General features: G+C 46.9%; 1 long non-coding RNA gene across 1 annotated transcript; it reads left to right on the plus strand.

Moving 5' to 3' along the window:
- The first annotated feature begins 10,231 nt into the window (after positions 1-10,231).
- Positions 10,232-13,812, plus strand: LOC147579540 (uncharacterized). The gene is made up of 3 exons (XR_015253187.1): positions 10,232-10,644; positions 10,837-11,272; positions 13,521-13,812. It is a non-coding gene; the product is annotated as an uncharacterized LOC147579540 (long non-coding RNA).
- The last annotated feature ends 3,306 nt before the right edge of the window (positions 13,813-17,118 follow it).

Here is a 17,118-nt window from a genome sequence, read left to right on the forward strand (position 1 = left end):
TATCTCTGGAGACAAAGATTCTGTGTCTCTCTCTCTCTGCCCCTCCCCTGCTTGTGCTCTGTCTCTGTCTGGAAAATAAATAAACATTAAGAAAGAAAGAAAGAAAGAAAGAAAGAGAGAAAGAAAGAAAGAAAGAAAGAAAGAAAGAAAGAAAGAAAAAAGGTGAAAGGGGCACTTGGGTGGCTCAGTCGATTGAACATCCAACTCCATTTTGGCTCAAGTCATGATCCCAGGATAGTGGGATTGAGCCCCTCATCAGGTTCCACACACTGAGTAAGGAGCCTGCTTAGGATTCATACTCTCTCTCTCTCTCTCTCTCTCTCTGTAATGCAATTGGTGGGGATGGAGAAGGGAGAGCTGATCCATTTGCAGTCTAGGGTATTCATGGTCACATAAGAGACATATTAAGTTCAGGGTGACTGTGGGACAACTATGTCAGACGGTGATGACGTCTTAGCCCTGGGAGAGAATGAGGGCTTTCCCGTTAGAGGTGATGGAGCAATGGCGGGAGAAAAGGCAAGGATTCAGGGGAAAGGAGAAGTCCAGGACAAAGCTTTCAGGGCTATCCAAAGCCTGTGCTCAGGAGGAGGAAAAGGAACCAGCAGAGAAGTCAGGCAACTGGGCAGGTGAACAGGTGGGTAAGAGTCAGGAGGGGCGTCGCGCGGTGCTGGGTTTCCAGAGGACGAGAACTGAGAAACTGGGAGGTTTGTGAAAGTGTCTAGGCTCCCTGTGGAAGAGCCAACCTCGAGAGGAGGGCTGAGGATTCTTCCTCCGAGGGTGGAGGAACATTATCATCTTGGTGTTAAGGTCCGAGACTGGCGACCGCAGGAGAGGAAGTGATCTTGTCAGGGGTGGATAGTCACCCGGTGGTGGCAGAGAGACCTGAGCGGACATCTCTAACCCCAGACAGGAGGCTCCAAGGCGCAGAGTCTGAATGTGTGATTTTTATCCTCAGCTCTTAGAAACTTAGAGCTAGGCAGCCGAAGGAGGTCATAGATTTTCCTTGTAATAGTGGGGCCCCATCCTTGCAGCTGGGAGGAAATGGAAACATGAATCCTATCATCACTTGGAAGCACCAAAAATCTCTGGTGGGTGTTTCTCAGCAGATGGGGCAGTAATGTACATATTCTCACCAAAATGCAAGCTAAGAGAATAAATTTCGTCTGCATTCTCTAACCCCACCCCCCCTTCCCTTCCTGTCTCCAGCAAGCTTCCCAAAGTCCTTTGCTGGAGCGGGGAAGAATGGGCTTCGAATGCCACTCGAACACCTGAACATTTGCTCAAAAGCAGTTCACACGTGATCCTGGGGGAGAAAAAAAGAGAAAGAACATATATGCATCCGTCGTCTTGCTCCAACATCTCCTTTCCATGCTCCCGACGGACTGGAATTCTGTCTTATTTCATTCTTTGGATTTTGATTGGCCTGCATACCACCCCAAAGCCATCTTCTGTGGGACCCAAATGGGAGGGGGCGTTCCCTTGCCCTCTGTGCCTGCACTGAGATTAGACTCCGAGTTTTCCCATATCCTGCCGGACCCCCACATCTGGTTCCATGAATGGAGACAAGCAATGGTGACTTTTCTGATGCTCGCAAGACGTTAGAACACCAGAATGCGTTACACAAGAATCTTCCTAAAATTACCTAAATAAGTTCTCCGTCTTTTCTTCCCTCAGGGTTCTTTTCTCTTTGAGAAACCTTTTTAGGATCCATTCTGGCTCAAACTTCCTCTGGCATCACCTTTTTCCATATTCCTTTCCGTAAGAGAATAATTTAGCTGTCTCCGCTTCTGTTATTTGCTGAGGCTCACCTTGCTGAGCCAACAGTGGGTGTTCCTTGTGCTAAGTCCTTTCTAGGAAGCAGAGGGTATTGTCAATATCCACTTTTATCCCCACTGTGCTTGCCGGGGGTATTGATCCTCAAAATCCCTTTAGAAGCTTCCTACTCTGGTGACAAGTCTTTGTTGCTGAACTGATGTCAGATTTTCACTCACTGTTGGTGGACAGGGGACAATAAGGCAGTTAGGAGAATATGGCCATTGTGTTCAGGTGAAAATTACACATTTTTGAGAAAAGCAGTCACAAAAGCATAGAGGATCAAGATTTCTTGCAATGGATTAACAAAAAACAAAAAGCCAAGACATTTTATTTTTATAACTATTGGGGAAGACAGATCCGGGGCAAACGCAGGGATATAGGGATCAGTGTTTATAAAAATGATGGGGTCTTGTTGCATTGTAGTAACATTGAGGTATGAAGTAACTCACAGGTGCAAATTCATTTATTTTTTTTTGTATTTAATTTTAGAGAGACAGAGATAGCACGAGTGGGGGAGGGGCAGAGAGAGCGGGAGACACAGAATCGAAGCGGGCTCCAGGCTCCGAGCGGTCAGCGCAGAGCCCCAGGCGGGGCTCGAACCCACGGACCGTGAGACCATGACCCAAGCTGAGGCCGGACGCTTAATGGACTGAGCCACCCAGGTGCCCCTGCAAATGCATTTTTAAAAGCGACACAGGCCAGATGACTTCTGTAGAACACTCTCTTATGTGAAAGGGCCTGGGGGTCTGTGGGAAGCAGAGATCACAGAGCTCAGTTTCTGGGATCCCGTCTTCCGGTGACCACGCCCACAGCACACACAAGCCAGTTGTGTGGCCCCCCGGCTTCGAGTGTGCACACGTGTATGTCCCAGTGTCATTTGGTCACACCCGCATCCACGCTGTGGGCGCTTGTGTCCTTTCCCCATAACCCCAGCTTGCCCTTCAAGGTCAAGATGCCACATAGTGATCAACGTGTAAAAGAAGGTTCATTATGCCTGGGAGCACCTTACCTCTTCAGGTGGAATCCTGAACTCTTCCGGGGATGTTAGAGTAGCAGTTTTCTACTTGTGGACCATGACATCAATTCGTTGGGTTCCAACCACTTACAAACATCAAAGAAACTAAAATAGCACGTATCAGAGTGTATTCCATATAGAAAGGAGGTGTGGTTTCAGGAAACTTCCGTCTGTGTACAGCAGGCCGTGTGTTTTCTCACTGTTAGGTGTGGTTGAAAAATTTGACCAACACCGGGTGCAATACCAGTCATGCATTTCCATAATATGCAATAAATTTTGCCTCTTTAAGTATGAAATAGAGGGTTTTTCAGTGTACAAAAAATGAAATCAGTTTTGGTGGATCAGAATTTAAAAAAAAATTTTTTTTTTAACATTTATTCATTTTTGAAAGGCAGAGAGAGACAGAGGGCGAATGGGGGAGGGGCAGAGAGAGGGAGACACGGAAACAGAAGCAGGCTCCAGGCTCTGAGCTGTCAGCACAGAGCCCGACACGGGGCTTGAACTCACGGACCGCGAGATCATGACCTGAGCTGAAGTCGGCCACTTAACCAACTGAGCCACCCAGGCGCCTCTGATCAGAATTTTTTTAATGCTTTATTTTATTTTGAGAGAGAGAGAGAGAGAGAGAGAACATAAATGGGGGAGGTGCAGAGAGCGAAGGAGAGAGAGAATCCCAAGCAGGCTCCGTGCTGTCAGCGTGGGGCTCGAACTCATGAGCTGGGAGATCATGACCTGAGCTGACATCAAGAGTCCAACGCTCAACTGACTAAGCCAGCCAGGCGCCCCAAGACCAGCATTAATAAAAACAAACAGAAAGTATCAGGGTGCTTTTACGCAACTCTTGTAAGACTTTTGTTTCTATCATGCACACACATGTAAGCCTAGGAGTCTACTGGAGACCTGACATAAATTGTATTTCTTACTGTGGATCATGGTCAAATAACCTGTGAAGCCACCATTGTAGAGCATTCAGAGCAATAGACAGTTGGACTCAGAGAACAATGCTACCTTGAGCACGGACACCATTTTATCTCTTCGGCAAACTTCCAGAAAGACTGTTCAAAAAGGCATCGAGCGCGCAAAAGGGCTGAGACCCATTGTTGTAGACAGAAAGGGAACCTGCTGCCACTTTTCCGACTCAGCCCTCTCTCCCCAGAGTTGGTGAACGTGGAGGAAATTCCAACTGCTCTCATCACAGTGCTAGCCAATGCTGAAATAACCGATGGCCTTTTCCGGAGGTTGACGTTAAGACCGAGTTTGGGGTGCAAAAATGCTCGTTAGGGTCAGCCCTTGCCTTTGCAAGGGGGAGGGGAGGGGAGGAAGGGAAGAGAAGTCAAGTGCGTTGCAGCCCAGCAGGGGCTCTGGAAGCTCCCGTGTTGGGCAGAAATGGCAAGTCCTTTCCACCTGGTGCCCCAACTCAGTCATTGGATGCAGGTGTCCCCAGAAGGGGGTGCCCTCAGCTTGAGGTGCCGTGTGCAGCTGAGGCCACCAAGCCTGGAGGACCACACGTCACGGCAAGCCCCTGGTTGAAGGGAATCTGAGTGGCGCACTTCCACAACCAAGGAAACCATGCGTTTTCCTGCCCAATCTTGGTTTGCTTTGATAATGACTTCAGCCAATCTGGCTCCTATTCGTTCTGCTTCTGGTTCCCTGGAATAGTCTTCTCCTAGGACAGGCCATGAGAGGTAGGAAACTTTGGACTACTCTATATTTAATTTTGGTACGACTCTTACTCTGTATGGCATACATTGACCTCCTTGTCCCGTTGGGAACCAAAAGTGTAGTTGAGGAGTCTGAGATGCTTTGTCTGTACCACCATTTTTGTGTACCCAGTTAAGATCTTCAAGTTTTTGAAAGATCGTTCTGTAAATATGAATGAAACAAAATCTGGAAGCTAGTTTCTGCAAGAGTATCTTTCAGGAATATCTGGTCATACCCTCAACTGAGTCAAAGCTGTAAATCTTGAAGTGAGCCCAAAGTGGCAAATTTTAAGACATAAACAGATACTTAATGAAGTCAACTCCGTCTATAATGTTGGGGAAGGAAAAGGAAAAAAAAAAAGACAAAATTCTGGAGAAACATTGATGAGCGGGTGTATCCAAGTGGCAAGGTATAATTAAGAATTTTTTAATGTTATTTAGTTTTTTTGAAGTTAAATTCCCTTCTCATTTCACTTTCAAATGCGTTTTCAGAAATGCAGGAAGGGGAGTCTTCCTGAACCCAAAACGAATGACGGGCCCATTAAGTGATGTTGGAGGCATGCAAAAAAGTATCCACGAGTCCGAAGGAGGGAGGTGTTCACTGGGATGTTGGGAATTAGAAAGGGCATGTGACAGTTGTGAGTCTCCTTGGAAAATGGGTAATGTGGGGTTTCTCGGGCAGAGATGCAAGAAAGAGAATGTGTGAGCGAAGTCATAGAGGCAGGAAAGGGTGGGTGATACTGCAGATGGTAAATGGTTAAGTTTGGATGCGCTTAGGGCACAGGAAAGGACGCACGGTAGTGAGAATCGAGGCTCCGGAAGGTCAGAGGGAATCTTCCTATGGAAGAAGCCATTGCCGGTGCTGAAAGGGCGCCAGCCTGATGACAGGTGTGCCTGTAGCACATGTAAGGAGAGCCATTTGAATTATCCAAGATGAATGACTTCTGGGCCTCGAGCAATCCAGTATCAGGTGAGAAGCCTGGGCTGGGAAAAGTGACAAGGTTTTGCACCTAGGAGCCTGCTAGAATGTAAGTTCTCGGGCCTCACCTCACACCTACCTTTGGGGGGTTGGGACCCTGGACTGTTTTTAACGAGCAAGATTTCCAGGTGGTTCTGACGCATGGTGGAGTTTGAGAAGCTGTGGCTATTGAGGGAATCAGAGAGGCCCCGGGGACGGGGTAGAGGGGCCAGTCCAAGCTGGGGGCACACAGGCACATCCACTGGGCCAACCCTTGAAACAGAGTTCACATGTCATCACGTGGGCACATAATCCGGGGCCAGATGGAAGCGGGGTTTGGGACTACTGAAGACTGGGTAGAAAACCAGCAGCAAAGAGGTCAACAGGTAAGTGAGAAAAGCAGGGCAGCAGAAATTCAGGAAGAGGTCAGGAAACATCCCCGAAAATGAAACCAACTATAAGGTCCAGGCGTTGGAAGTGTCAGTGTCTTTTATGTGATTCTCTAAAGTTGTATGTGATATTGAAATTAGCAAAAAAAAAAAAAAAAAAAAAAAAAGGGACAAGCGATGTAATTTTTCTTTTCACAGTCTTGCTGTCAGCCACGAATCTCTACAAAGACCCAAATCATCTCAGGGCGCCTGGGTGGCTCAGTCGATTGAGCGTCCGACGCTTCGGGCTCTGTGCTGACAGCTCGGAGCCTACTTGGGATCCTCTGTCTTCCTCTCTCTCTGCCCCTCCCCTGCTCGTGCTCTGCCTCTGTCTCTCAAAAAATAAAATAAAATGTGTAAAAAAAAATTCTTTTTAAAGAATCAAATCATCTTGAATCAGAGAGATCTTCCTTCCTCTCAACACTTTCCTGCACCTTTGCTGATTTAATCACACTCCCTTGCAGTCAGTTACAGGGACCGCGGCCTCCCCACTGCCCTACTCGGTGGCTTAAAAACAATAAAATGTACGTTTCTCAGGAAGTTATCTCCTGGGCGGGGCTGGGGTGCGGGGGTAGCTTGCTTCTGCCTCGCTCCACTTTTTTTGTTTTGTTTTGTTTTAGGCTTCAGCCTTTTGAAGCTGGGGCAAAAAACCGAAGGCTCATACATGTTCCTGGCACCTGCGATGGTTAGACCCCAGGAACTGGGGGCTCCGAGGTCAGGGGCCACCCAGGCATAGCTGCCTCTGTGTGATCTTTGCAGCGTGGTGCCTCAGGGCTCCCGGGATAAGTGTCCCGAGAGAGACAACAGAAACCCAGCCACGGAAGTCACAGAGCATCACTTCTGTGCATTTCTTCCTCACGAACACGTCACCGAGGCTGATCCATAGTCTCGGAAAAAGAAATTAAATTTCACCTCCTGTGGGAGGAGTGTCAAAGGATGTGCAGGTAATTTGCAAGCCATCCGTTTTCTTTTGTAGCTGCTGCTTTTTATATACTCCCACATTTTGGCATCAATGTCTTCCCTGATATGATTTTCCAACTTCCAACCTACCAGCCGACCCCGGGTTTCTGGCTTCTCTTCCCCTCTCGTTTGATACTGTTCAACCTGCCTGTTTTATTGATTTGGCTTTATGACCCCCCCCCCCATTATGAAGAGTGGTTTCTGATGAGAGTATCTACGAGCGGGTGAAGGGATACATCTTGTCACATTTCCTCCCCTTGGGAGCTCTCAACCGGTGAACAGTTGAGAAGCGGGGGATACGGGCAGCCATCCCACACAAGGTTCTGAAATTATCCGGAAGCTCCTGGCCCCACAGACTTGGGCCCTGAGCCTGGAGGGTCTGGCGGGGGAAGTGCGCAGGTGCAGGTCTGCAGGTACGGGCACTCCTTGCGCAGAGGCCCCTCCCCAGGCTTCCAGAAGGTGCCCGTCTATCTACAGAATTGACGAATCCATCTCTGCTTGAGGTGATGGAGATGGCCGGGGTCCGGTTTATTTCACGCCAGCGCAAGCTCTTACTCCTTGCTCTGCGACTGTGCACAGGCCGGGAACTATTGACACGAAGCATGTTTAGTGCAAAGAAAGGGACTCATTGAGTCCAGCTCTCCCGTGGTTAGCGGACAGCAGACCTCGGAGAGCCTCCTGTAAACAGAACATAAACAGCCCATTCAAATTAAGAGCTTGTTGAGAACCCACCCTCCCATAAGTGTGACTGCAGCAGCCTCAGAAAAGAAGCGAAGATTCTATTCTTTCCCTGACATTCGTGCAAGGGCCACTGTGATCTCACCACGTGGAGAGTCTATTGTATTTTAAGTTTTAGAGCCGACCTCTACAAACAGACAGTTGAACGGATACCTGTGTGTCTGACATCAAGGCAGGATCTATGCAGTGTTGGGGGGTGGGGCGGCGCAGAGGGAGAAAAATGAATGTTTAAATGGCGACACAAAAGAACGTAACCGCCTGGAATGCCGTTCCCGATCAAGATGGAGAAAAGGGATCTTTAAAGAACAGCCCGTTCTTTTTTATTGGGTGGCCCAAGCCCCGGCGCTGCTAACACAAGGCACGACGCGTTTTCAATGGCCCATTGTGGAGGACGGGGGGTGCGGGCGGAGACTGTGCAAATGTTGTGCTCTGCCCCGTCTGTCCTGGGCCCTGGGCGACTCTGGTTTCCTACGTGGACTGGAGGCTGAAAAGTGGCTTATTCATTGATAAACAAAGCCAAGTTTGTGAGCAGGAGATGATTCTGTTCAAAACGCTAGAGAAGAGGTCAGAACCTACCAGAATTCAACTCACTGGAGACACACGCTGAGGGCTCATTCAGCTCTCCCCCAGCCCCTCCTACGCAAGTTCTCCTCATTCCCACCAGAGGTACCGACACCGATGCGGTTTGGCCAAAGGCTGGCTGCGTGGGGGTGGGGAAGAAAGAACCCATGGCCCCAGGGAGCTGTGCTGTGAAAACCAGCCACAAAAGCTCACTGGAGAGCGAAGGACATTACACACGATTGCATGAAAGGTTTTTGATGTTAAAAATATTAGGGACCCCTCTTTGTCCCCAAAGCCACTTAATTTCTCAATACTGGGGAACGCGAGTTCTTCCCTTCCTTCAGCGTCTCATCTGGAATCACAGAGGACCGGAAGGCTGCGGTGTCCGTGAGACCTTAGGCACCTGTTCTGTCCGCAGCAGGGACAGACTGGAACCTGAGATGCGTGGGGCCCAGGGCGGGGCAGGGTCCTGATGCGGACGGAAACCGCAAGCAGCCTGGTGCGTGTAGGTGCGTGTAGGTGCGTGGCTCGCCCTCTGAGCCACTGGCAGCAAGCACGTGTCCCTTTGTCCAGTTCAGATGGGGCCAGACCTTGTCCACGCCTTTTCTCGACTGTCTTCCTGTGAGGATGGGTATAACTCAGCCCATTTGTTTTTGTTTGTTTTTTTAAATTTTTTTTTTAACGTTTATTTATTTTTGAGACAGAGAGAGACAGAGCATGAACGGAGGGTCAGAGAGAGGGAGACACAGAATCTGAAACACGCTCTAGGCTCTGAGCTGTCAGCACAGAGCCCGACGCGGGGCTCGAACTCACGGACCGCAAGATCATGACCTGAGCCGAAGTCGGTCGCTTAACTGACTGAGCCACCCAGGCGCCCCTAACTCAGCCCATTTGAACGGAGCTCTGCAGACGCTCCGTGTCCTTGTAAATGTGTTCTCATGACGCACGACACCCTTTCTGGATAGTGACCGAGGACCGCTCCACGCCAGTTTCCAGAACTTGCCTTGGTGTGGACTCTTTTGCTGCCGAACCTCACGTGATGGATGAGATCCCCTGAGAACATTGAACTGTGGGCTCCTGGCTACCCTTGCCCTTGGGAGCTGGATCCAGCGTGGGAGTGTTCTGGCACCAACCCAGCCTACAGATGCTGGCTTTTCCCCGTGAACAAACATGGATAATAGAAGAAAATGACACTTGGAACTCTTGGTTCTTTTTTTTTTTTTTTTTTTTGCCACTCTACCTGTCAGAGAATGCCTCCTCTCCCGAAAGAAGGTTCGATTCCCACTGCCCCTGTTGGACGGGACACCTTCCGACTTGGCTGGGTTGTTTGGGGGCTTGACTTTAAGGTGCCCATGCCATTTTTATATATTAATAGAAACGACCGTGAAGACCGTGTGTTGTTAGTGCCCCGAGGCGTGGGCAACAGCTGAGTATGAATGCCCCCGCTTTCCTCATTGCCTTCCACACCTTCCGCTCCGTCCCCCACAAGGTCTGACGCGGGCGAGGCTTGTAGAGGGGTGGGGGCATCTCACTCCCAGCCCCCCAGGGAATTTTAGGGAGGGCCCAAGCCCACACCGACTAAATCTGAATCACCAGCTGTGCTGCCCAGAAAAAATCAGTTTTGAAAACATTGTTTCAAAGCCCCCCCCCCCCCATGAATGAGAAGGAAGGCCTCCCTTGAACAATGACTGGAGCCCAGACCCGCTGGATTTAGTCCCAGCTCCCAGGTGGCCCCGAGTTTCCCCTTTCCCTGCTACCCCAGGCTCCCAACAATTCATATTTCCTTTTTGCCCACCATGGTGTTTCATTCCTTTACTCCTTTGAACGTGCTGATCAAATTGCCTGTATTTTGAACCTCACCTTTTCATAAATTCTATTCATTCTTCATTCTGTCTTTGATGGAAAACCTTTTTAGGTGCTCTCCTGCCTCCGGGATGGCCTGTCTACAGGACCTTGCATACAATGGGCACTCAATCAAATGCTATTAAAATAGCATTGAACTGTGTGAGAATGCAGCCAGCCTACCTCGATTAACATAGCGGAAGAAGGACGATTTTCTCAAATACCGAAAGAGTTACGGAAAATGAAAGCATCTACCTCTTTGTTAATTAAAGATAAGAAATTGAATATTTCTTAAAACGGGACTGTGAGATTGCCCACATGTATCTTCCAGATGTGCCTTCTCAACCTCAAAGCCCTGTAGGCCGTCTGGAATTCTCTCCTGTGCCTTTAAATCTAGCACAGGGCCCGCAGCTCAGCCGGGGGGCCTCGGTTCCTTGTCCTGTGACATCAGCCCAGCCGTGTCTTAGGAGACAATTAACCTAAGGAAAAGTTTCTGTGTGGGGAACACGTACCTCCGCCCACTGGATGAACCGCGTGGGGCTGGACTTGCCAGGACGAGAAGCATCGGGTTTCAAACGCGGTAACAAAGACAGAAACAAATTCGCACGTCAGCGAAGACAAAGCCAGGTTTGTTCAGACGTCTGTATGTTCCAGTTCTGTCTCCTGGGAGAAGCTTACTTTCTTTCCGCAGCAAAATAGCAAAGGCCTGGGAAGGGGGGGCTCAGGTGAATGAGGCTGTCTGCTAATTTACCAATTAGCTTCAGGGACTTAAATTTTAGTCGCCCTGCGCGCAAACCTTGATGCTTCTCTTTGTGCCAGATGCTTTCGCAAATCAAACCCTGCAGACAGGAATAAGTTTTCTCTTGGGGATGCATTTTATGCGCTGTTATATTACCTTCTACATCACGACTGACGTCTCGGGGTTCCACAGATCAGGTAACCCAGGACTCGCTCTGCCAGGGTAGGACGAAGACGGCCCGTCAAATGCAATTCCAACACTTAGTGAATTTAGCTCCGGCTCCAACTGGAGTCTGAAGTCCCAGAGGCAAGAATTGTCTGCACTTTGTACCTACAGCGGTCGCTACAGGGCCAGGTAGATCGCAGGTGCGGAAAGAAATAGTTGTGACATCCTCGATGACGCATAGACGAACAAACGGAGGAGGCTGGCTGAGCAATTCGCTACCAGAGCTTCTGTCTGCGAGAAACGCAAGCTAGTGCCGAGGTTGCACCCTTAGGTGTCTACAGGGCCCGGGAGGTAAAAATAAGCCAGCGAGACGGATTGGGTGTAAGAAAAATCGGCTGCCAGAAATATCCTCAGTCTTGCCCTGGTTTTCCAGATGTGTTGTTGTAAGGTCGCACTCGAATTATGCGTGATACGTAGAGATCGCGTTATCAACTCGAAATTGAAACATCGAAAGAAAGATTCTGCGAAGTAATCTGTCAGTACACTTTAAAATTCATATTTCATCCTGTATTTTTATGTAGCCCTCCCTTACGCTTTGGGGGAGGGCAGAGAAACCTGACAGCTTGGTTGTTGTTTTTGTGTGTGTGCGTGTGCGTGTGTGCTTAGGTGACCATGTTAAGTCTTGCGTTCTGTGCTCAACCTGAAGCCCTTTCACAGGGAGTGACATTTAGTTTTATTCGGTTTCATAATGAAAACCAGCTGTTCCCAAATGTAGGCATTCTCAATGTGGAGAGATTCCCGTGCAGTGATTGGTTGTTTTTTTTTTTTGTTTGTTTTTTGTTTTTGGTGAAAGTAGCTACTCTCGAGATATTTGTGATGTTTTGCTCTTTTCGCGTCCGGCCACGGGGGTCCATGGGCAGCTTTTAGCCAAACTTCGAGTGTTACACCAGAGCGTGAATCAAACAGTCGTTTCGTAAAGTTTAAAACTGAGAATTATTATTTTTTTTGCTGTTCAGCCTTCAAATGTCTAATTTTGGAAATGTCTCACTTTCGTTTCAGTAGTTGGATTTCGGGTAAGGAAAGTGGGATCTATCACTCCTTACGAAGTTACACACGCGAGCAGCTTTGGAGAGTCTGAGGTTTTAGGGACCGGTCAGTGCCAACCTGAAAGGCTAAATCTGTCTTCGCTGTTTGCTGTTGAAATGTGGTGACATTTTTCTTTGGATTGCATCGGCGTCTTTATTTTTTTCCAACAATTAATAAAAGTCACCAGGACAAAGCCAACCCCTCTGAGCTCCATGTTATGGCCCCCTGCCACGTGGAGTCCAGTAAATATGAAGTGTCTGTGACATTAGGCCTATAGGCAGACAGTGTTCACGTTGTTGCATTTAAAGAAAATTTTTTTAAATGTTTATTTATTTTTGGGAGAGAGAGAGAGAAAAAGCGTGAGCGGGGGAGGGACAGAGAGAGAGGGAGACACAGATTCTGAAGCAGGCTCCAGGCTCTGAACGCTCAGCACAGGGCCCGACACAGGGCTCGAACTCACGAACTGTGAGACCATGACCTGAGCCGAAGTCAGACACTTAACCTTCTGAGCCATCCGGGTGCCCCGCATTGTTGCATTTTTAAAGTTTTAGTTCTCTGCGGATGAATGAGTTAACTAACAAATGTCTAAATGCAATGCCCTTGCAAACTGTTACCATCTTGGATCTAAGTACTAGGCAAGTCCAGCGTTGACTGTGAACATTCCAGAATCCGGGTCTGTCTGCACTCCAGCTTACTAATTTGGACCAGTGCCCATTAACCTTTTCCACATTTCAACACTGATCTCAATACATATAATACGTCGTGTCCTGATATCACAGGCATGATACGCTATGTCCAAAAGTTTTTACCACACTTTGGCCATTTCAAAATTCTAACCGAAAGCATGAAGAAATACAGCTTTCTGTGTTCTCATCAGTTATGAGAGGAAACACCACGAACCATCTATTTTCTAGTGACTTCTCCTACAAGGTCTCAGCCTTGTAAGCATTCTGAGCAAATTGTTTCTGGTTACACTTACGTTTGTAAACACCAGCTTCTGTCTCATACACTGCTGTTGTCTGTAGGTGTTTTTAAATTTTTTTTTTCAACGTTTATTTATTTTTGGGACAGAGAGAGACAGAGCATGAACGGGGGAGGGGCAGAGAGAGAGGGAGACACAGAATCGGAAACAGGCTCCAGGCTCTGAGCCATCAGTCCAGAGCCTGACGCGGGGCTCGAACTCACGGACCGCGAGATGGTGACCTGGCTGAAGTCAGACGCTTAACCGACTGCGCCACCCAGGCGCCCCTGTAGGTGTTTTTATAAATCTGAAAAGGTTTTGATGCCTGATCAGATTTTTTTTTCACTTAATTATATAGTTTGTTTTTTTTTTTTTCTCTCACAGCAACCTTACTTGCTCTACTCAGGTTATAAATAAGCAAGTTGAACTTTCATTTTTTATTTCACTTGGCTTTTTGTTGTTGTTAAATCGTATTTTATTCCGGGAGAACTTACCCTGCCTCGTGGAAACCAAAATAAAGGCTGTGGCTCACATTTTCCCCTCCTCCCTCAGGATCCTGACCGACCCTGGTGCCGCCCTGTATGGCCCCGTGTGACGTGATCGCTCCTTCTCTTGGAATTTGTGAGTATATCGAGTCATCTCTCAATGGCCATTGTCTCCCGATCTGATGGTCTCACCATACATGAATAATGATAAAATAATAAACCATATATTTAAAAGCAATGTAGGTCTAGAAGCACCTGGGTGGCTCCGTCAGTAAAGCGTCTGACTCTTGATTCGGCCCAGGTCATGATCAGCAGGGTCATGGGATCGAGCCCCATCTCAGCATGGAGCCTGCTTGGGATTCTCTCTCTCTCTCTCTCTCTCTCTCTCTCTCTCTTTCTTATTTTCTCTCCCTCCCTCCCTGTGCCTCTCTCCCTGCTTGTGCTCTCTCTCCCTCTCTCTCGAAAGAAGTAAAACTTTAAAAAAGTAAATAAGAAATAAAAGCAAAGTAGGTCTAGATGTCACATGAAAAGGGATACAAATTCGTACCTTAGCAACTAGGTGTACATCCAAGTCTTGAACTGCAAATAATTTTATTTTTGTAAAAATGTTTTGCAAGATTTATTTAAATTTCCTAAAGATGAAATTTTAAAATTTCATCGTAACAAATAATTTTCAATAAATATGTTTTCTTTTTTGTTTTCTGGAATAAATATATTGATGCTGATTTATAATTAATCACTTTAGAAGGAAAATAACCTTTTGGAAAGGTTAATTTGTCAGTTTTTCTTACAGTTTACTTTATGTTTGTAATGAAAATGTGTTTAAATTGTATATACCTTAAGTGAAAATATATTTTATTTTTAATCCATTAGATCATTGCTGCAAGGCAAATTATGTAAATACAGATTTTAATGATTCAGAAGTGATTTCACTGAAATAAAGCCAACAAAACAAGTCTGATGGAATGAATAAAAAGTCATTTATAAATTATTTATGTTCTTTATTTTATTGCCCATCCAAGGGTCATCGGTGCAGCAACGCATGTGTAATAATAATTAATTAAATTCAGTTGCCACTGGTATTTTGATGACTTTGTCTCAGATAGAGACCATAGCTTTACTCTGATTTATTTTATTTTATTCTGTCTTATTTTGTTTTATTTTATTTTACTCTTTGCTTTGCTTTGCTTTGCTTTGCTTTTAATTTAAATCTAAGTTAGTTAACAGGTAGTGTAGTATTGGTTTCAGGAGTACAATTTAGTGATTCACCACTTACATAGGACACCCAGTGCTCATCCCAACAAGCACCCTCCTCAATGCCCAGCCCCCATTTAGCCCATCCCCCCACCCACCTACCGACCAGCAGCCCTCAGTTTGTTCTCAGGATTTAAGAGTCTCTGAGGTTTGCCTCCCTCTCTGTGTTTATCTTATTTTTGCTTCCCCGGGTTGTTAAAGTAGAAATGTAGAACATATATTCTTTCAAAGTTTGCTTGATGTACGACTTCTTCACCGGTGCTCCTGCCCCAGCCTTGTGGTTGTGGGGAGCAGGCTGCCCACACCCCAACTTCCCTTCTCAGCGTGCTGAGCCTCCTCCGGTCATCCACCCAGGCCTCTGTGAGGCATGCCCTTTCCTGTCAGTCTTCATGCAGTGACCTCTCGGTTCCTTGCCTTAGCTTCAGTGTCACCTCCATGGGACACTCTTCCCTGGATCCAGACTGTACAGGATTACTCTATTTCATGTTCCTTACATTTTGTATCACGACCCAATATTTTGTAATCTACAACTTTGTTTATTTTCTTTCTCTTCTGTCTATCACTAGAATAGAAAAATACCCTCGACTGGGGGGCCTGGGTGGCTCAGTCGGTTGAGCGTCCGACTCCGGCTCAGGTCATGATCTCACAGTTTGTGCGTTCGAGCCCCGTGTCAGGTTCTGTGCTGACAGCTGGGAGCCTGGAGCCTGCTTCGGAGTCTGTGTCTCCCTCTCTCTCTGCCCCTCCCCTGCTCGTGCTGTATCTCTCTCTGTCTCTCAATAATAAATAAACTTTAGAAAAAATTTTATATAAAAAAAAAAATAAATTACCTTGAGCTACAGAAATAACGTGGGATAAATCCCCCAAACACAAGTTTGAAAAGCAGGTTAGAGAAAGATATGTATGGTGTATGGCAGGGCTTATTAAAAGGCTAAGAAAGATGCAGAACAATGCGAAACTGATGGACCCATACGTCGGCAAGTAGGGTCCGTTTTTTAAGAAATTCCTAGGATGAGTAACCTCGATTTCCTAAAAGTGGTTATTTCTCGAAAGGGAGAGTTGTAAGGATTAAGTACAGAAAACAAGAGCTTCACTCCTATCCTTGAGGCTTTGTTTAAATGTTACCTTTAATGGATTTCATTCTCTGTGTTTTTCTGTGTCCTTGAAATCCTTTGCCATTTAAAAGAGGTAAGTTTTCAGTGTGTTTTTGGAGGTGCCACAGAGCTTCATGATGATTTTTTGTGAATCTTCTGGGCTTTTCGCATTTTCTGGCAGGTATCCTCTTAATTTGCCTCTAACTCCATCTCAATAACTAAGAATACAAAGAAAACGTGAGAGCCATCTGGGGCTTCTTAGCACTTTAATGAAGAAATTTGTCCCTGCCATCTTGGGTATTGACGAGTCCTATTTAAGTTCTTCCACTTTCAGAAAACTTCTCAACACTCTTCTTATCCCCCTCCTCAGGGCTCATCCATTAATCCATTTGCTTATTTATGCAGTGAGGATTGGTTGAGCACCCTTGAGAAAGGCAGGGATGTGGGTCGCGTGTTACTCTGGGACACACTCTTTGTACCCTGGTCCCCCGTCTCTCTCTCTTTCAGGTCTGAAATTAAAATATTACTTCTGCTGTGTGGATGGCAGGTTTATTTCAGATAACTGAAAAAATGCCACAGTTAGAATATCTTTCATTTTTATCTCCTCAGCCCGTTTCAAGATGTATGATTTCACTTCCTCAAAGTCCCCCCCCCCCCCCCCGCCACCACCAGGCAGTGTGAACAGGGCCATGTACAGAGTCACACAGGAATGGACTGGTGAGCGGGGGGTGGCTGGCACTCATGAGGCCAGTTCCAGCTGCCTTGAATCTCCAGAGAATCTTGGAGACTTGTTATGATTTATGACAGTTGGAGTTTCTGGAGGATGCGGAATGTGTCTACCTCTTGCCCACATGCGTCAGTCCGTCCATTCCATTATTCAGGTTTTTATTTCCCGGTGACTTTCTGTTTCATGTTGTTGGGTACGCGGCTGGCTTGAGACATGTAGATGATTGGATTCACCTTCCCTTGTCTGGTTTCCAATCTGCTTTCAACCAGCTCCAAGTACATCCTTTGGCTGTATTTTTAGCTCTCAAAAATGTGGCAAAGGAACACTCATTTTAAAAAAGAGTCACCCAGATTCCAGTTATTCCTAAATTCTTAATTAAATTCTCCCACCCAACCCCACAGAAGACGCTCCGTGGAGTAAGCCATACAAGCCTTCATAAAGAGCGTTTGCGTCCTCTCCCCATAGCTTAGTGAGACACTCGTGCACGAATTAGATGGAACCCGCGAAATTACAGGTTCAGGAGGGGCGAGGGATGATTCAAGTCAAAGACGTTCTTATCCTTCACGTGTGAAAAGAAACAAAACTTTTCAGGA

The sequence above is a fragment of the Puma concolor genome, chromosome B4, assembly GCF_028749965.1.
Source record: "Puma concolor isolate L17-30 chromosome B4, mPumCon1.1.hap2, whole genome shotgun sequence".
Lineage (NCBI taxonomy): Eukaryota > Metazoa > Chordata > Mammalia > Carnivora > Felidae > Puma > Puma concolor.